Below are 14,621 nucleotides of genomic sequence, written 5' to 3'. Positions count from 1 at the left end.
TATCTTTGTTTCTCAGAGCTGTGTGAAAACTTCAGATAAGATGTGCCTATCTCCAGCATCAGAGAAGCCTTGGCTTAGACAGATTTTTAAAAAGTCAGCACGCTCTCTTTCTTTGTGCTCTTCCATGATAAAATTTCATCCCAAACCAGGAATGTTGCCAGAGGCTACAGCTTCCCTCGGAGACCACTTTGTCCTCCAACATGGGTAAGCTAACTCAAGAAGGGGCTTTTGAGGGTGTTTTTGGCCCCTTTTTTGCCAAAAAGCAGTTGGATTGCACTCAAAATACAGGTAGTGATGCTGTGAGGGGACTGTGTGTCACTGCTGCAGGGGTTGGCAGTGTGGGGCATGTGGCTTTTTCAATAGAATCATAGAATATCCTGTGTTGGAGGCGATCCATATGGATCATTGAATCACAGGATCATTTAGGTTGAAGAAGACCTCCAAGATGATCAAGTCCCCCTGTGCCTGATTCCCCTCTTATCACCCAGCCCAGAGCACTGAGTGCCACGGCCAAGCCTTCCTGGGACACCTCCAGGGATGGGGACTCCACCATCTATCTCCCTGGGCAGCCCCTGCCAAGGTCTGACCACCCTTTCCAGAAAGAAATTCCTCCTCCTGTCCAGCCTGAGCCTCCCCTGGCACAGCTTAAGGCTATTTCCTCTTGTCCTGTCCCTTGGCCTCTGCTCCCAGGAACAAGGGAACTCCACCCTCCTGTCAGGGAGTTGCAGACAGTGATAAGACCCGTCCCTGAGCCTCCTCAGAGGAGTCCAATTTCGTTTAACATGGGTTTTGTGTTCCCAGCAGGAACAGGTGGAAATATGGAGCAGTGGAAAAACGAGTGGGAGCACAAAGTTTGCAGCCAGGGATGCTTCCAGCCAGGAGAGGTATCCAGAGAGCCACCAGTATGGGTAATAATCACAGGATCAGATTGGGTCAGGCTGGAAGGGACCACAGTGGGGCACCTGGTGCCACCTCCCTGCTCCAGCAGGGCCAGCCCAGAGCACACAGCACAGGAGTGTGTCCAGACAGCTCTGGAATAGCCCCAGGGAGGACACTCCACTCCCTCTCTGGGCAGCCTGTTCAGTGCTTGGTCATTGCAGAGATTGTTCCTCCTGTCCAGCTGGAACTTCCTGGGCATCAGTTCCTGCCCGTTCCTCCTGTGCCATTGCTGGGCCCCCCCGAGCAGAGCCTGCTCCATCCTCTGCCCCCTCCCTGCAGATACTCAATCCCATCCCGTGGCATCGCTGGCAGCATGGAATGAAGGCATTGTAATAATCTATCCAGAAAAGCTTAGAAAGGCTTAGAAAAGTAAAGGATAAAAAGAGTCATCCTGTGGAAAAGCCTGAGCACACTGGTGACACATCAGGTTATAAAACCATTTGGGCAAAAGCATAAGCAAAACATCCCCAGTGCTGATTATACCCGTTTTCACATAAACCCTCACTTCTAAATAGGTAACAGTTTGTAGCTAAGGAAACAGAGTAATCTGTAGCAAAAAGCGAGGCTTGTTGTTAACAAAAACATCTCCAGTCTCATGAGAAAGGCTTAGCTTTTGGCCCGCAGGATGTCCTGGGGAGACCTATGTTTTATACAGTCAGATTTTACTCCCTGCCTACACAGTCAGGCTGTTGCTTATACAGTTGACAACTTTCGCTGAATAAATAAATTTTCATGGTAGAAAATACGGGAATAAGTAAGTTTTAAAGCTTCTGGGCGAAGTTATGGGCTCTCAAAGCTAAGCAGACTTAGCTGTCTCCCAGTGATACTGTGCAGGGCTACTTGGCACGTTTCCTGCTGGCTTTGGGAAAGGGAAAGTACGACTGGAAACTAAATTATCTTCTTGGAGGCTTTGGCTTGACCCTCTGCAGTGTGTGAAAGGTTACATCTTATCAAGCAGAATGGCAACTTTCAGGGTACAGAGCAAGAACTGTGGATGGGGGGGATTTTGTGCCGTTTGTTTCATAAAGATATTACGGGGTTGGGTTTGTGATGTCTGACCACCAGCTGTCCTCAAATGAATCTCACTCGACAGGTAACGCACTCGGTTGTTCTGCTGGGCATTCTATCACAAGACCCTTGTGTGTGAGCCACGCTGAAGGGTGTGAAGGAAGAGGGAGCAAATTCCATGGTGATTCAGAGGACAATCTCCCCAGTGCAGAGGTGGAAACCCCATTGCACCTCATTTTAATTGCCAGCACGTCGAGCAGGTAAACAAACTCTTAATGACTGCACATGCATTTCACTGGTCATGGAGCTGTGCTGGGAAGGGCTCAGGTTAAACCCAAGGTGAAGCTAAACACTGGCTATTGTTTTAAAAAAGAGGACACTACTATAAAACAGTAGTTTTCAGGAGCAGTGAGACAAACAAAACTGGTTTTATCATTTGTTTAAGTGTGGGTCTTTTAGATTTAAATGGTTCCTCAAAAATTATTCCGGGGGCTTTGTAATTTTACAAGGCTGGACTAAATTGGTAAGTAAGCGTTTCAAGACCAGCACAGAGAAGGAATTTGGATTTCAGGTTGAAAACAGGTCCAGAGGGGATAAAATGCAAATACTCCAACATAATTCCATAGTTTATATGAGGCACATCTACCACAATAATTCCTAGCACATCACCTGTTACAACAAAACCAGCATGGAAATACTTACAGTGCAGTTTTCAGAAAATACTGTCTTAAGCTGGTTTGAACATTAAATTGTTCAGTTATGTCATTTGAATGGTTTCACAGGATTTTTTTTCTATGTATCAGTTAAGACATGGATAATCTCATTAATAAGATATCACTCTATAAGGAGTCAGGACAAGTCCAGTTCATATCCCAAAACCACGGACAAAGCATTTACACAACAGCCACGTTACCATTTTCATCCTCCACAATATTGTCATTTTCTTTTTCATTCTCGTGTTTAAATTAGAAGCCAAAAGCATTTACAAACATGCCTGTTCCAAATGGAACATTATCAGATTGTTCTCCCTCCCTTTCCCCTTTATCTTTTTTGTTTCTTTCCATTTTCAAGTGTGGTGATGTTGAGGGTGGTTATTTCATGACTCGTGTTTCCACTCAGTAGCATTTTTTTGTTCTCTTACAGAGAGTGCAGTCAAATTAGTCCTGTCCTGAACAAGTTCTTTATTTCCGCTTCATCTGTGCATTTTCCATAGAGGTGCCTCAATTTCCTGCCCAGCCAGCAGCCCAGGTGTGATCTCCAGGAGAGTGTCAGTGTTCTGGCCCTGGGCCTGGGCAGGAGGGGTGGGGCAGGGCAGGGCAGGGCAGAGGCGAGCTGATGGGAGTCTGATCTGGCGTAAAGAGGGGCAGAAAGATGGAGGGGTGTGGTGGAGACTCACAGGAGGTGGAGGGTGCGGGCTCGGAGCAACTTTTGGGTCACGCCTTCACACTTGGAGATGATGCACCAGCACAGCAGCCTTGGGGGGTTTCTTGTGCACTTTGTAGCATCAATAACTGAGCTGCTTTTGTTTCTCTCACGAGGAGGCTGACCCTTTTCCCCGAGAACTTCCCTGGCTCACATGCAGCAGCTTGTGTTTGTGCTTAGCAAGCACAGCTGAGTTGCTGCTGCTGGTGGGCGAGATGGTGGCATCCAGAAACCCAGGCTGTTGATCCTCTGTCAGTTGGCATCACATCTCAGCCCAGTGCAAAGCCATGTCAGCAGAGTGGGGCTCACTTTGATGCCTGTTTTTGTACCCTGGGTGCAAAACTGCTTTGATCTGGGGACATTGCCAGGTCCCTGCTGCTTCTTCGGAAGTGTGGGCTCTTCAGAGGCACTTTCTGCTCTTCTGGGGAGCCCTTTGTGTTCTCTGTGAGCAGAGAGCAGGAACACGTTCACTGCTCCCAAGGAAAGCAAGGGGCTTTGCCTTACCTGATGGCACATTCTGGCTGGCAGTCGGAGAACTGGAAAAGGAACCACACGTGCACTGATAATTACTGCTTTCTGCAAAAAGGGCTGAATCCAGATCTCATCCATTCTGTCCTAATGGAGAGAGAGGGACCATCTCTTAATACTTTTGGTTGCTACTTTTTGTTCACGTAAGTGTCCTGTAATGAGGGCAGAGCCACCACCTGATTGCTGTTGGGAATGGCTCCAGCGGCACAGCCATGTCCTAAGGAGGCTGTGTGTCACATGCCTTGTTCTCCCAGAAAACACGGAAACCCCTGGGGATCCCAAGTGGTTTGGCCTCTTTGCAAGCAGACTTTCTGGTCTTGCAGTGTGGCTTCACCCTGTGTGGGCAACTCCGTCAGCCTGGCCACCCCATAATTACGTGGTTGTCTTTCTGGAGCACGTCAGGCCCTTCCAGTTCTCGAGCAGTGTGACCCCACACAGCAAAACAGTCGGGCTGTGGGATGGCTTGGAATGTCAAAACCGCGGAGATAAATTCAGAAAGCTTCAAAATCCAGCCAAGCTGGGTTTTCCAAGACTGAAAATAAATAAGAACCGTTTCTTTTTCCAGGTAAGTAAGAGGAGGACAGAAACTGCACAATGTGGATGTGTGCTCTGTATATGGAAAAGGAAAATTTCTGGATTGTATTTTCACCAAATAACAGGCAGAAAGAAACTCAAAGATTCGAACATGCAAGGGACTAGTCAGAACAGTGAAAGAACTGGACAGGACAAGAGCAAATGGCTTCAGGTGGCACCAGGGGAGGAGGCTCAGGCTGGACAGGAGGAGGCATTTGTTGCTGGAAAGGGTGGTCAGGCCTTGGCAGGGGCTGCCCAGGGAGGTGGTGGAGTCCCCATCCCAAGGAAGGACCGGCCATGGCACTCAGTGCTCTGGGCTGGGAGACAAGGTGGGCATTGGGCACAAGGTGGACTCGATGGTCTGGGAGATCTTTTCCAGCCTGAATGATTCTGTGATCCCACAAACTGACCAGAGTAATTAATTAACTATTTGGTCCAGTGGCATTCTTTTTTGTATGGTTCTGTCAGACCGAGTTTGGGCTTGGATGGCCAAAAAAGGCCATAATAACTAAGTCTGCTGGCAGCACAAAGCTCAGCAGTGACCCAGCAGAGAGAACAAGTCAGAGGTGGGCTGAGGTTTAACAGGGAGTTCATTACCAGTGCAGACAGGGAGAGATTAACACTCCCCACTGTGGCACTGCCTCGGTCACAGCACGGGCACCCACAGCCACATCCACCAAGTGCAGGATGGCAGGGAAGTAAGTGCTGCCGGGGTGGTGCACAGTTTACAAGAGGGCACTCACATGGGTGCAAACTGGACATGAGTGAACATGGGCTGGACACGAGGAAGATTCTCATCTGGGCAGGGCAGCTTTGGGAACAGTCTTCCAGCAGTCAGTGACCCAGCTGGCCTCAAGATAAGCTTGGCAAGATAAACTTCAAGATTAACTTCCTCGCTGAGAGGGAGGAGGTGGTTTGCCTGCCACTGATGGGAGATAGTGAGCTTGGTGAGACAGGATGCTTTTGGTCCTGTGCCCTGTTCTCCTACTCTGCTTCCAGCCAGAGGTTCAAACCTGCTTTTATGACCAAGCTTCTTGCCCAAGACAACAGGGCTGTTGTAGTGACAGCGCCGATAGCGTGACTTCCCCTGGCCAGGGCCATCCATCCCCCGCAGGAAAGGGGGACAGAGGAGCTCTGAAAGAGCTTCAGAAAAACTCAGTGTCAGGAGTTGGCATGAAACAAATCCAACTGTATCACGCTGCATTCAAAGCCACATCTTGTTAAATCATTCAGGGTGAAGAACTGGAAACGGGGGCAGTTTGCCAAGTTTTTCAGCAGATGTACAGTCACGGCTGGTCAGCAGCTTTCTAAAATTACAACAGTCATCTAAGACAGATTTTCTTCATGACCAAGGCACCTTTTTAATAGTTTCAGTAAACAAAATGTTGTCTGGTAACATTTCTCCTAATCCTAAGGCAGAAAATCATCCTTGTGCTACCGCTTTTCAATTCCTTCTACAGTTTTTATTGCTGCTCAGAGTTTTTATTTTCTTTTAAAAAAGTGTTGATCATCCACATTACCCTTAGAAAAACCAAGGCCACGTGTACTTTTATCCAATGGATGTAAGAAGCTGTTTTAGAGACATTTATTTTAAGAAGTTTAGAGGCAATTTAAATGCCATTCAGAATTTCTTTCTTATCTGGACTAGTTAACTTTGCCACTTTATTTTTTCCACAGGAGGTAACAACTCACTGCTGGCTCACTTTTCTTCTCTATGTGCTCTTCACTGCCTTGTTTTGTGAAGCTTACCTTTCATCTCCTCTAGATTTGAGACATGGTGAGGCATTAGGAAGCCAAAGAAATTATTTTATTTGCTAATACCCTCACACAAGAGGAGAAGCAAATATCAAAATGAACTCCTAGTCCCTTTGGTGTTAAGTTGAAGACAGGTGCTTGTTCTGTCCTCCCCAAACTCTGCAGCCATGCCAAAAGTACATCATGGTTATGGTAGCAAGGGCAGTCCAGAGCAGTTGTCACAGAATCCCTGAATCATTCAGGCTGGGAAAGCCCTCCCAGCCCATGGATCCCCCCTGTGCCCGATGCCCCCCTTGTCCCCCAGCCCAGAGCACTGAGTGCCACAGCCAGGCCTTCCTGGGACACCTCCAGGGATGGGCACTCCAAACCTCCCTGGGCAGCCCCTGCCAAGGCCTCACCACCCTTTCCAGCAACAAATTCCTCCTCCTGGCCAACCTGAGCCTCCCCTGGCACAGCTGGAGGCCGTTCCCTCTCCTCCTGTCCCTTGGTCCCTGGGAGCAGAGCCCGACCCCCCCCGGCTCCCCCCTCCTGTCAGGGACTTGCAGAGCCAGAAGGTCCCCCCTGAGCCTCCTTTGCTCCAGGCTGAGCCCCCCCAGCTCCCTCAGCCGCTCCTGCTGCTCCAGCCCCTTCCCAGCTCCGTTCCCTTCCCTGCACACGCTCCAGCCCCTCCGGGTCTCTCCTGTTGAGGGCCCAGAACTGGGCACAGCCCTCGCGGTCCCTCAGCGGTGCCAGCACAGGGACGGGCACTGCCCTGGGCCTGTGCCCACACCGTGGCTGGCACAGCCCAGGGGCCCTTGGCCTTCTTGCCCCCCTGGGCACCCCCGGGCTCGTGTCCGGCCGCTGTCACCAGCACCCCCAGGGCCTTTCCCAGCTTTGCAGCCCCTCTGCCCCAGCCTGGAGCTGCAGGGGTTGGTGTGACCCAAGGGCAGGACCTGGCACTGGGCCTCGTTGTCCCTCAGCCCAGGGATCCAGCCTGTCCAGCTCCCTCTGCAGAGCCTTCCTGCACCGCAGCACATCAACACTCCCACCCAACTTGGTGATGCCTGCACACTCACTGAGGGTGCAGCCAATAAATGTCACACTCAAACTGACTGAAATCTGTTCTCTGTGCTCACAGTCTGTTTAGTTCTGGCCCTTACGTATCGAGCTGGTTTTATGTTTTCCAGGCAGTGTGGGTTGCAAACAAAGCATATAATCCACGAACGCTTTTGGAAAGGTTTTTCTCCACCCAAAGCCAGGCTGGGACTGGTGGCAAACAGAGCTTTGCAGAGGAAAGATGTTGTTTTGCTCTGCAGCTTTGCCCAGAGCTCAGCTGATCCTGCCTGCATTTCCGAGCACAGATTTGTGTAACAGGGATGAAGGGGCACGTCAGTCATCAGGCTCTTTCTTTTAGCACCGTTAGCAGTTACAGCACAAAAGGCAAATGAACAGAAAGAGGCATTCAGCTGGGGTTAGCTGAGTCTTAGTCTTTTGTCTGGAAAATCCTTAACTTCCCCACTGAAGTCTGGAGTAACAAATTAAAAACTTTTGTCTGCTTGCCCCTCCAAATCAGTGCGTGTCAGCAACACTTTGGGCTTGGATAAAGGAAAAGAGAGCTGTGGGCTGGGTTTACCATTCATTAAGGTAAATTCACTTACTCTTCTTTATACAGGGTTGAAAAGTGCTGCCCACTAGGACAACAGTGCTGGGGCATGGGCCTGGAGAGAGGGGGGCTGGAGAAATAGTGCTGCCATGTCCTGCTCTGGGAATGCCTTTGAGCCTTGTGTGGAAAGCAGGGAGCTATGAAAATCATCAGTGGGCTGGGCTGTTCAGGAGCCTTGAAGTCAGACTTTAGAGTTTCATAAGCAGCAGGGTCTCTTTTTCAATCAGTGTTTTTATGACTGGGGAAACAGTGTTGTGTAGAACAGAGCTCTTATTTCTCTTGGCTTTCCTGACACTTGCTCTGATTGAATGTCTGTTTCTTTCACTCCTGTCAGGATAAAATCTTTTCTTTTTGGCAGATTTCCCTCGTTGGAATTCACTTCTGCAATTGATATGTTAACGGTGCAGGGCCGTATATTGATTTTGTAAAACCTTTTACTTAAAATGCCAGGATAATAATTTACTTTGCTTGTCACTGGATCCCCTTTTGCTCAGGCACTGACTGCACTTCTCTAGCTGTGGATGTGAAATAAGCCTCATTGAAATTTGGCCAGATCTGAGCTGTAGCATTAGTTGTACAGTGCGTTAGTACCCAAACCCATCATTTGGGAAGTTTCCATACTTTTCCTCCACAATGTGCTGTTACACATGTTCACTACATTAACACATGTACCTCTGAGGGGTGGAAATGTTCTCCAGGAGACCCACAACCCGTGACTGTCGAATGAATTCACTTGTGAACTCATTTTGTGTAAAAGGGAGTCTTATAACCATTTATCATCTTGAAAGGAATTCCTTAACCATTATGGAAAACAGCCACCTACAATTATCACTCAGTAATTTAAAATGCCAGTTGCTTTCCTTTCTGACACAGAAAGTATATGTCTATGCATGCGGTAAAGGTATTTAATAATCACATGCTGCATTAACAGGATAGGAAAATTAATCCTATCCAATATAAAAGTATAAATATCATTAGCTGAATCGAGATAAACGTGACGTTCCCAGTGAGTGAGTCTATTTTTGGGAAATCATGGGGTTGGAATAAGATTAAAATGAAAAAGAGGTGACACTTGGCTCTTCTCGCTAACTGTAAAGTATTCCCTCTTCCACGGAGAGGTCGCAGCTTGTTCTTTTCATAAAACCTCTGGTTTAGCTTCCCTATAATTTCAGCCTGAGAAACTCAGGCTAAACTTTGGGGCTGAAGCAGATCATCTGACTACAAGCAGTGTAGTGACAGGACAAGGGAGGATGGACTTAAACTAAAGGAGAGCAGGTCTAGATTGGATATTAGGAATAAATTCCTCCCTGTGAGGGTGGGGAGGCCCTGGCCCAGGTTGCCCAGAGAAGCTGTGGCTGCCCCTGGATCCCTGGAAGTGTCCAAGGCCAGGTTGGACAGGGCTTGGAGCAACCTGGGCTAGTGGGAGGTGTCCCTGCCCACGGCAGATGATCTTTAGGGTTCTTTCCAACCCAAACCATCCCTGTGATTCTGTGAAACAGACGTTGCCTGGTTTTGCAAGTTTACAAAACAGCTCGTTTGAAACAGTGGCTTGTGCCACCCTTACAAACCCCCTGAGCTCCAGGACTGTTCAGACTTTTCACAAGGTAAAAATCTCTCAGTTGGACATAGCCAAAGCTGTTGTTTATCTCATGGAATATTTTAGAAGTCAATCTGTTCCTTCTGTTGCCGGTGTATTTTTACTCCGATTTAAATAGACACAGAAAAAAACACTTGTGGTCTGTGTGTTTAATGGTCTGTGTGTTTAAAGATCCTGCCTGGGCTCTTTTGTTCTGACCAAAGCTGCTGATGGCAGCCCAAATATCCTTTTGCAGTTTCTGTAGCCATCATAAATCTTCCTGCTAATGACCAAGTGTGTTCTTCCGAGCTGTTTATTTAATAAGGATCAACGGTGTTCGCACCTGAAACCACCGCGCCATTACGATTTCGAGCTCCTCCATAACTCTGCACAAGGAAAACACGCTTTGCAAAAGCTTTGATTATGCCAGCCAGGGTTGGAGATCTCCCCTTGGAGGTTTTCTCTCCCCAGCTGAAAGCACTGTGTGTTTGACTCCTGAGCGCACAGTGGCATTTGGCTGCCGAGGCAGGCAGAGCCAGGGAGCCCATTACAGCGTGCGGTCGGAACAAGGGCTAATTCATCACCCAGAACAACTTCGGACTGACACGGAAAGTCAGCGCTTCTTCAGGCATAGGGGAGCCAGCTAATTCTTCCAAGACCTTGGAGCATGTTATTTTTAGCTGGAAGTAACCACGGGCTGCTGAACACGAAGAGAACCTGTGAGAAGGTCTCGCTGCAGCAGCTCTGTGCTCCGTGTCCACCGGCAGAGCCGTCAGGGCCTTCGCATCTGACTCCCTGTGGCCATTCCTCTACGGACTACACATGCTTGGGTCACCCAAAGGAGATGAACAGTCCTTTCTAAATGCCCCTTTTCAAAGGATTTAGGGACAAACAAACAAAAGGAGGTATTTCTTGAGAGAGGAGTCAGCAGAATTGCTTCAGTTTGCTCTGTGCTCTCCATGGAGATGGCAATGGTGTCCACATACAGCTCTGGTCTCCAAAGGCAGGAGGAAGGGATCTAGAAGGGAATGCTAAGCTGTTTTCTAAAGGATATATAAGAGGTTACTGGGAGAGCCCAGAAAGAGCCGAGGGCAGCCGGACCCATGATGACAGAGCTGGTACTGGAGTCCTTGTACTCAACTCAAAGGCACAGCAGAGCAGCCCTCAAAACTGTGTGGCCACCACCAAGAGAAAGATTGGGTTAAGGGCCACTTTTCCCAAGGAGATGAACTAAGACTGACCTGGGTGAGATGGCTGAGTGCTATGGTGACTAGGAGACCTCACAGGAGTGCCCGGCCACACATGAACCCAACGATCTTCCCAAACCGACAGCTCCAGGACAAACTGCAGTTAAATCAGAGATTCATCTCGAGGTGTCTTTGATCTCTTCAGTGGTAAAAAGTGGCTCTTGGGCACAGAGGAGTGAAACCAGTGTGGTGGGAGCTGCATCCTTGGAGCACGGCTGTGGCCTGAGCATTGGGCAGTGAAGGATACAGGGGCCATCTCAGACAACATCCAAGAAAGGCTTCAAGTGGCAGCAAAAGGAAAGAAATGACAGGTCAAGCTCCCAGGCAGGCTTCTTATCCAGGGCAAGGAATCTTGGCAATGGTGAATTTGGCTTTTTGAACCACAGCCCTTTGCTGAGCTCAGCCACACTGGTTGCAGAACCACCCCCAGGGCACAGAGATAAGAAAGCTGTTGTCACCTCAGGATTAGTGGGGTTTAAAATAAGCCAGAGAAGGGCCTTTATAAGGGAACAAACCCAGTGCAGCAGTGTCCCTGCTCTCAGTTACAGCCCCAGGGACTGTTCCCTGCCTTGCCCTTGTCCCCTGTGAGACATCACGTCTTCTACAGGTCAGTAAAAGATGTGCAGGTGTTAATCCAGGCAGTCCCCAGGTTCTTCTGCTGTGAGACTGAGCTAAAGATCCCAGTACATGCCATTCACTTAAGAGCTGGACTCGATGATCCCTGTGGGTCCCTTCCAGCTCAGAATACTCAGTGATTCTGGTAGGAGGCAAACCCACCTGTGCTCACCTTGACTCGGGGAGAAGGAGAAGGGATCAGCGAATCAGAGGCAGGACTTGGCCCACTGAAGTGTTTGGATACAGCAGGTAGCAGGGCTTAGGTGGAGAAAAATGTTCTTTAATCAGCATCTTTTACTTTATCTCAATTAACTCTGTTATGCTAATACACTGTTACTGATTAAAGACCCTAAGCTCCCCTGTAATAGTCCTGAATTACTGTCAGGATAATGAGATTTCCATTTCTAAACGTCCTGTGCCTGCCATCCAAATCACATCTGCATTCATGTACATGCCCAACACGAGTTATTCTCCCAACATTTACATCAAACATCCTTCCTGCATCAAAAACACTCAGTTGGAAACAGCTTTCCCCTGGTTTAGAGCTCAGCTCAGGACTATTATTATCAGCCCTGTGCTGTTACTGCTGTGTGTTCAAGCAGGTGTTGAAGGACATTGGCAACACTTGGTGCACAGGGCTGAGCTCTGAGGGGTGTGGGACAGGAGGTGACACTGGATGAGCCATTTTATTAATCATGTCTAATATCTCCTTCTTGCACCAAGCACAGTAATGATATCACACCCAGCCCTGGTTAAGCATCACATTGCTGTTTCTAGCCAGGACAGAGGCAACAGACAACAGCAGTGTCACCATAAAAGTGAGGGCAGCAAAGAAAATGGTTGCCAGGATGTCTGACAGGGAAGCCACTGCCCTGGTCACGGCGTTTGGTACAGCCAGGTGACAATCCCAGCTCTGGATCTGAACCTCAGCACAGCCCATCCAGCGAGAGCTTGTTTTAGGATGAGGCTGCTGTGTTGACCTGAGCTTTAGATGACCTCTTGTGATGCCACCTCCATGAATACACTCAGCTCAGCCTGCCAGGTTACCTGGTGGCACAGCACCCTCCAGGAGGAATCCCCTGCCTTGGCCAACTCGATTTTATTCAGATTTAATTTTGTTCCAGCTCCCTCATTCCAAATCAAGAGCAAAATTTTTTTGCTATGATTTATGATGTATTAAATGTTAAAAAGATAGTGGCCATTATTAATGACATTTAAGTCTTTCCTAGCTGTAAGGTAGCCTAAAATTACATCCAAGCTAACATAGTTTCAAGGAAACCTCCTACGCTGTGATCTCAGATACCAGCAAGAGGCCAAACACGTTACACATCCTCTTTTATGGTCTCACAGTATTAGCCCAATTTGCAGAACAAACACATTGAACCCTCAGCCCCTGTGCTGTGACCCGTGGATAACCCAGCTAATAGGATTGACACGTCTGACCAGCGGCGGCACAAAACTCCTGCGGAATTTGACGGGAGCGGCTCCACCTCCCGCGTCCTTCCCGCAAACCCTCTGCCAGAGCCTCCTCTGAAAGGCACTCGCAGCCCAAGCCAGGGGGGCCTGAGCCCCAGTAATGCCTGAACCACCCCCCAGGACCAAGGGGCTCTGAGGTAGGTGCCTTTTTTTTTGCTTTAGCAAAGGTGTAAATTACTTTTTTTTTTTTCACTGATAAATTGTGCAGCCACCCTGAAGGCTCCACAGAGTGAGGAAGTTGTATCCTTATGTTTTACATGGTTTATACTATTTTGCAGTTCTCCTCAAGTAATGTATGCGAGGTCCACCTGGATTTTGGTGTTAAACCTTCAAGTTACCAACATTTGCCATCAAAATGAGAACCTCAGCATCAGGTTCTCTCCTTCTTTCCTTTCTTCCTAAAGGCAGCATCAGATTATTTTATCTAGAGGCTGTTACAGGGAAAACTGTACAAGCACTGAAGCTGGAATAATGTTTGATCCTTGTCCTCACGTGGAGAAACTGGTGGCCTATAGATTTCTCTGATTTCATATCTTTATCACGCTGGTAAGAGGATTTCCATCTGTTTTATGAGAATCTGGGGTTTCCCTGAAAGGTATGAGGGGATCCAGACAGAGATTTATTCTGTTTTAAAGACAGAGTCACAGAACAGCCAGAGTTGGGAGGGATCCACAAGGATCATCCAGTCCAACCCCTCACCCTGCCCAGGACACCCCAACAATCCCACCCCGTCCCTCAGAGCGTTGTCCAAACCCTCCTGGAGCTCTGGCAGCCTTGGGGCTGTGCCCACTGCCCTGGGGAGCCTGGTCAGTGCCAACCACCCTCTGGGGGAAGAACCTTTTCCTAATAACATGTCCTTAATTCCCCTGGACTGCTGCATGACAGCAGTGGGGTTGGGAAGGGGGCTCTGGAGATCTCCACTGCAGGGCAAGACTACTGCCTGCACTCAATCAGGACAACCATATTATTATTATTATCATTATTGTTATTATTGTTGTTGTTATTGTTGTTATTATTATTATTATAAAAGAAGGCTTGATTTATAGTCCTTATTCTAATTTGAGGAATAGAGCTGGCATAGTGACACAGGACACAAATCACTAAGCAGCTTTAGGCACTGAGTTGAACATGATAACTACTAAACCCACTTAGTAGAAGCTCATGCTGATGTTAGTCCCATTATCAGAGCTGCAGTCACTGGGATCAGGAATTAGTTTTTAAAATACAGAGTTTTTTCTTCCTTTAGGCTGGCTTGAAAGGCAACTGCTGCCCCTACAGGGAAAACTGAGAAAATCCAGCCTAGGAAAGAAACTTGTGCCCTCCCCGGGTGCCAGCACCACAGGAGGACAAGATCCCCAAATCATATAGCAATGGCAGTTCCCAGAACCATGTGAGGTGAAGGACAAATACAGGGTGTGACCCGAAAAAGCCTCTGGACTCAGCTCCCAGGACGGAGCAGGAAGGAGAACTGTCACTGGGTGACATCTCTGGGCTCAGCACAGACCACACAGAGCTTGACTAGGAGCCTCCACGTGTCCTTTGGCTCCTGCTGCTTGGACGCCGTGGAGGTGACATTGTCTGGAGCTCAGTGGCCTGGCACAGGGGGACAGCCCTGGACCTGTGCACAGCTTCACTCCAGACAGGCTTTCCTGGTGACTTGAAGATGATCTGGAGGCATCACCCTGTTTTCCAACTTGACACGAGGTGGGTGGCAGGTTAAGCGGGGAGCACATCCTCCTGCTCCACCCCAGGAAGGCCACAGCTGGATACTGGGACCAGTTTGGGACTCCAAGGGATCTCCAAAGCCTAGGGACACCCCGGCAGGGTGGGTGGCAGCCAG

At 48.7% G+C, this 14,621-nt stretch overlaps 1 long non-coding RNA gene across 1 annotated transcript; it reads left to right on the top strand.

Annotated features, from left to right (window-relative positions):
- The first annotated feature begins 773 nt into the window (after positions 1-773).
- LOC116789978 lies at positions 774-13,429 on the top strand. Its single transcript, XR_004358212.1, has 3 exons — positions 774-884; positions 2,033-2,207; positions 13,222-13,429. It is a non-coding gene; the product is annotated as an uncharacterized LOC116789978 (long non-coding RNA).
- Positions 13,430-14,621: the final 1,192 nt, after the last annotated feature.

This window comes from Chiroxiphia lanceolata, chromosome 8 (genome assembly GCF_009829145.1).
Source record: "Chiroxiphia lanceolata isolate bChiLan1 chromosome 8, bChiLan1.pri, whole genome shotgun sequence".
Classification (NCBI taxonomy): Eukaryota; Metazoa; Chordata; class Aves; order Passeriformes; family Pipridae; genus Chiroxiphia; species Chiroxiphia lanceolata.
Note: the sequence above shows the minus strand (reverse complement) of the source record. Positions and strands in the feature narration are given on the sequence as shown.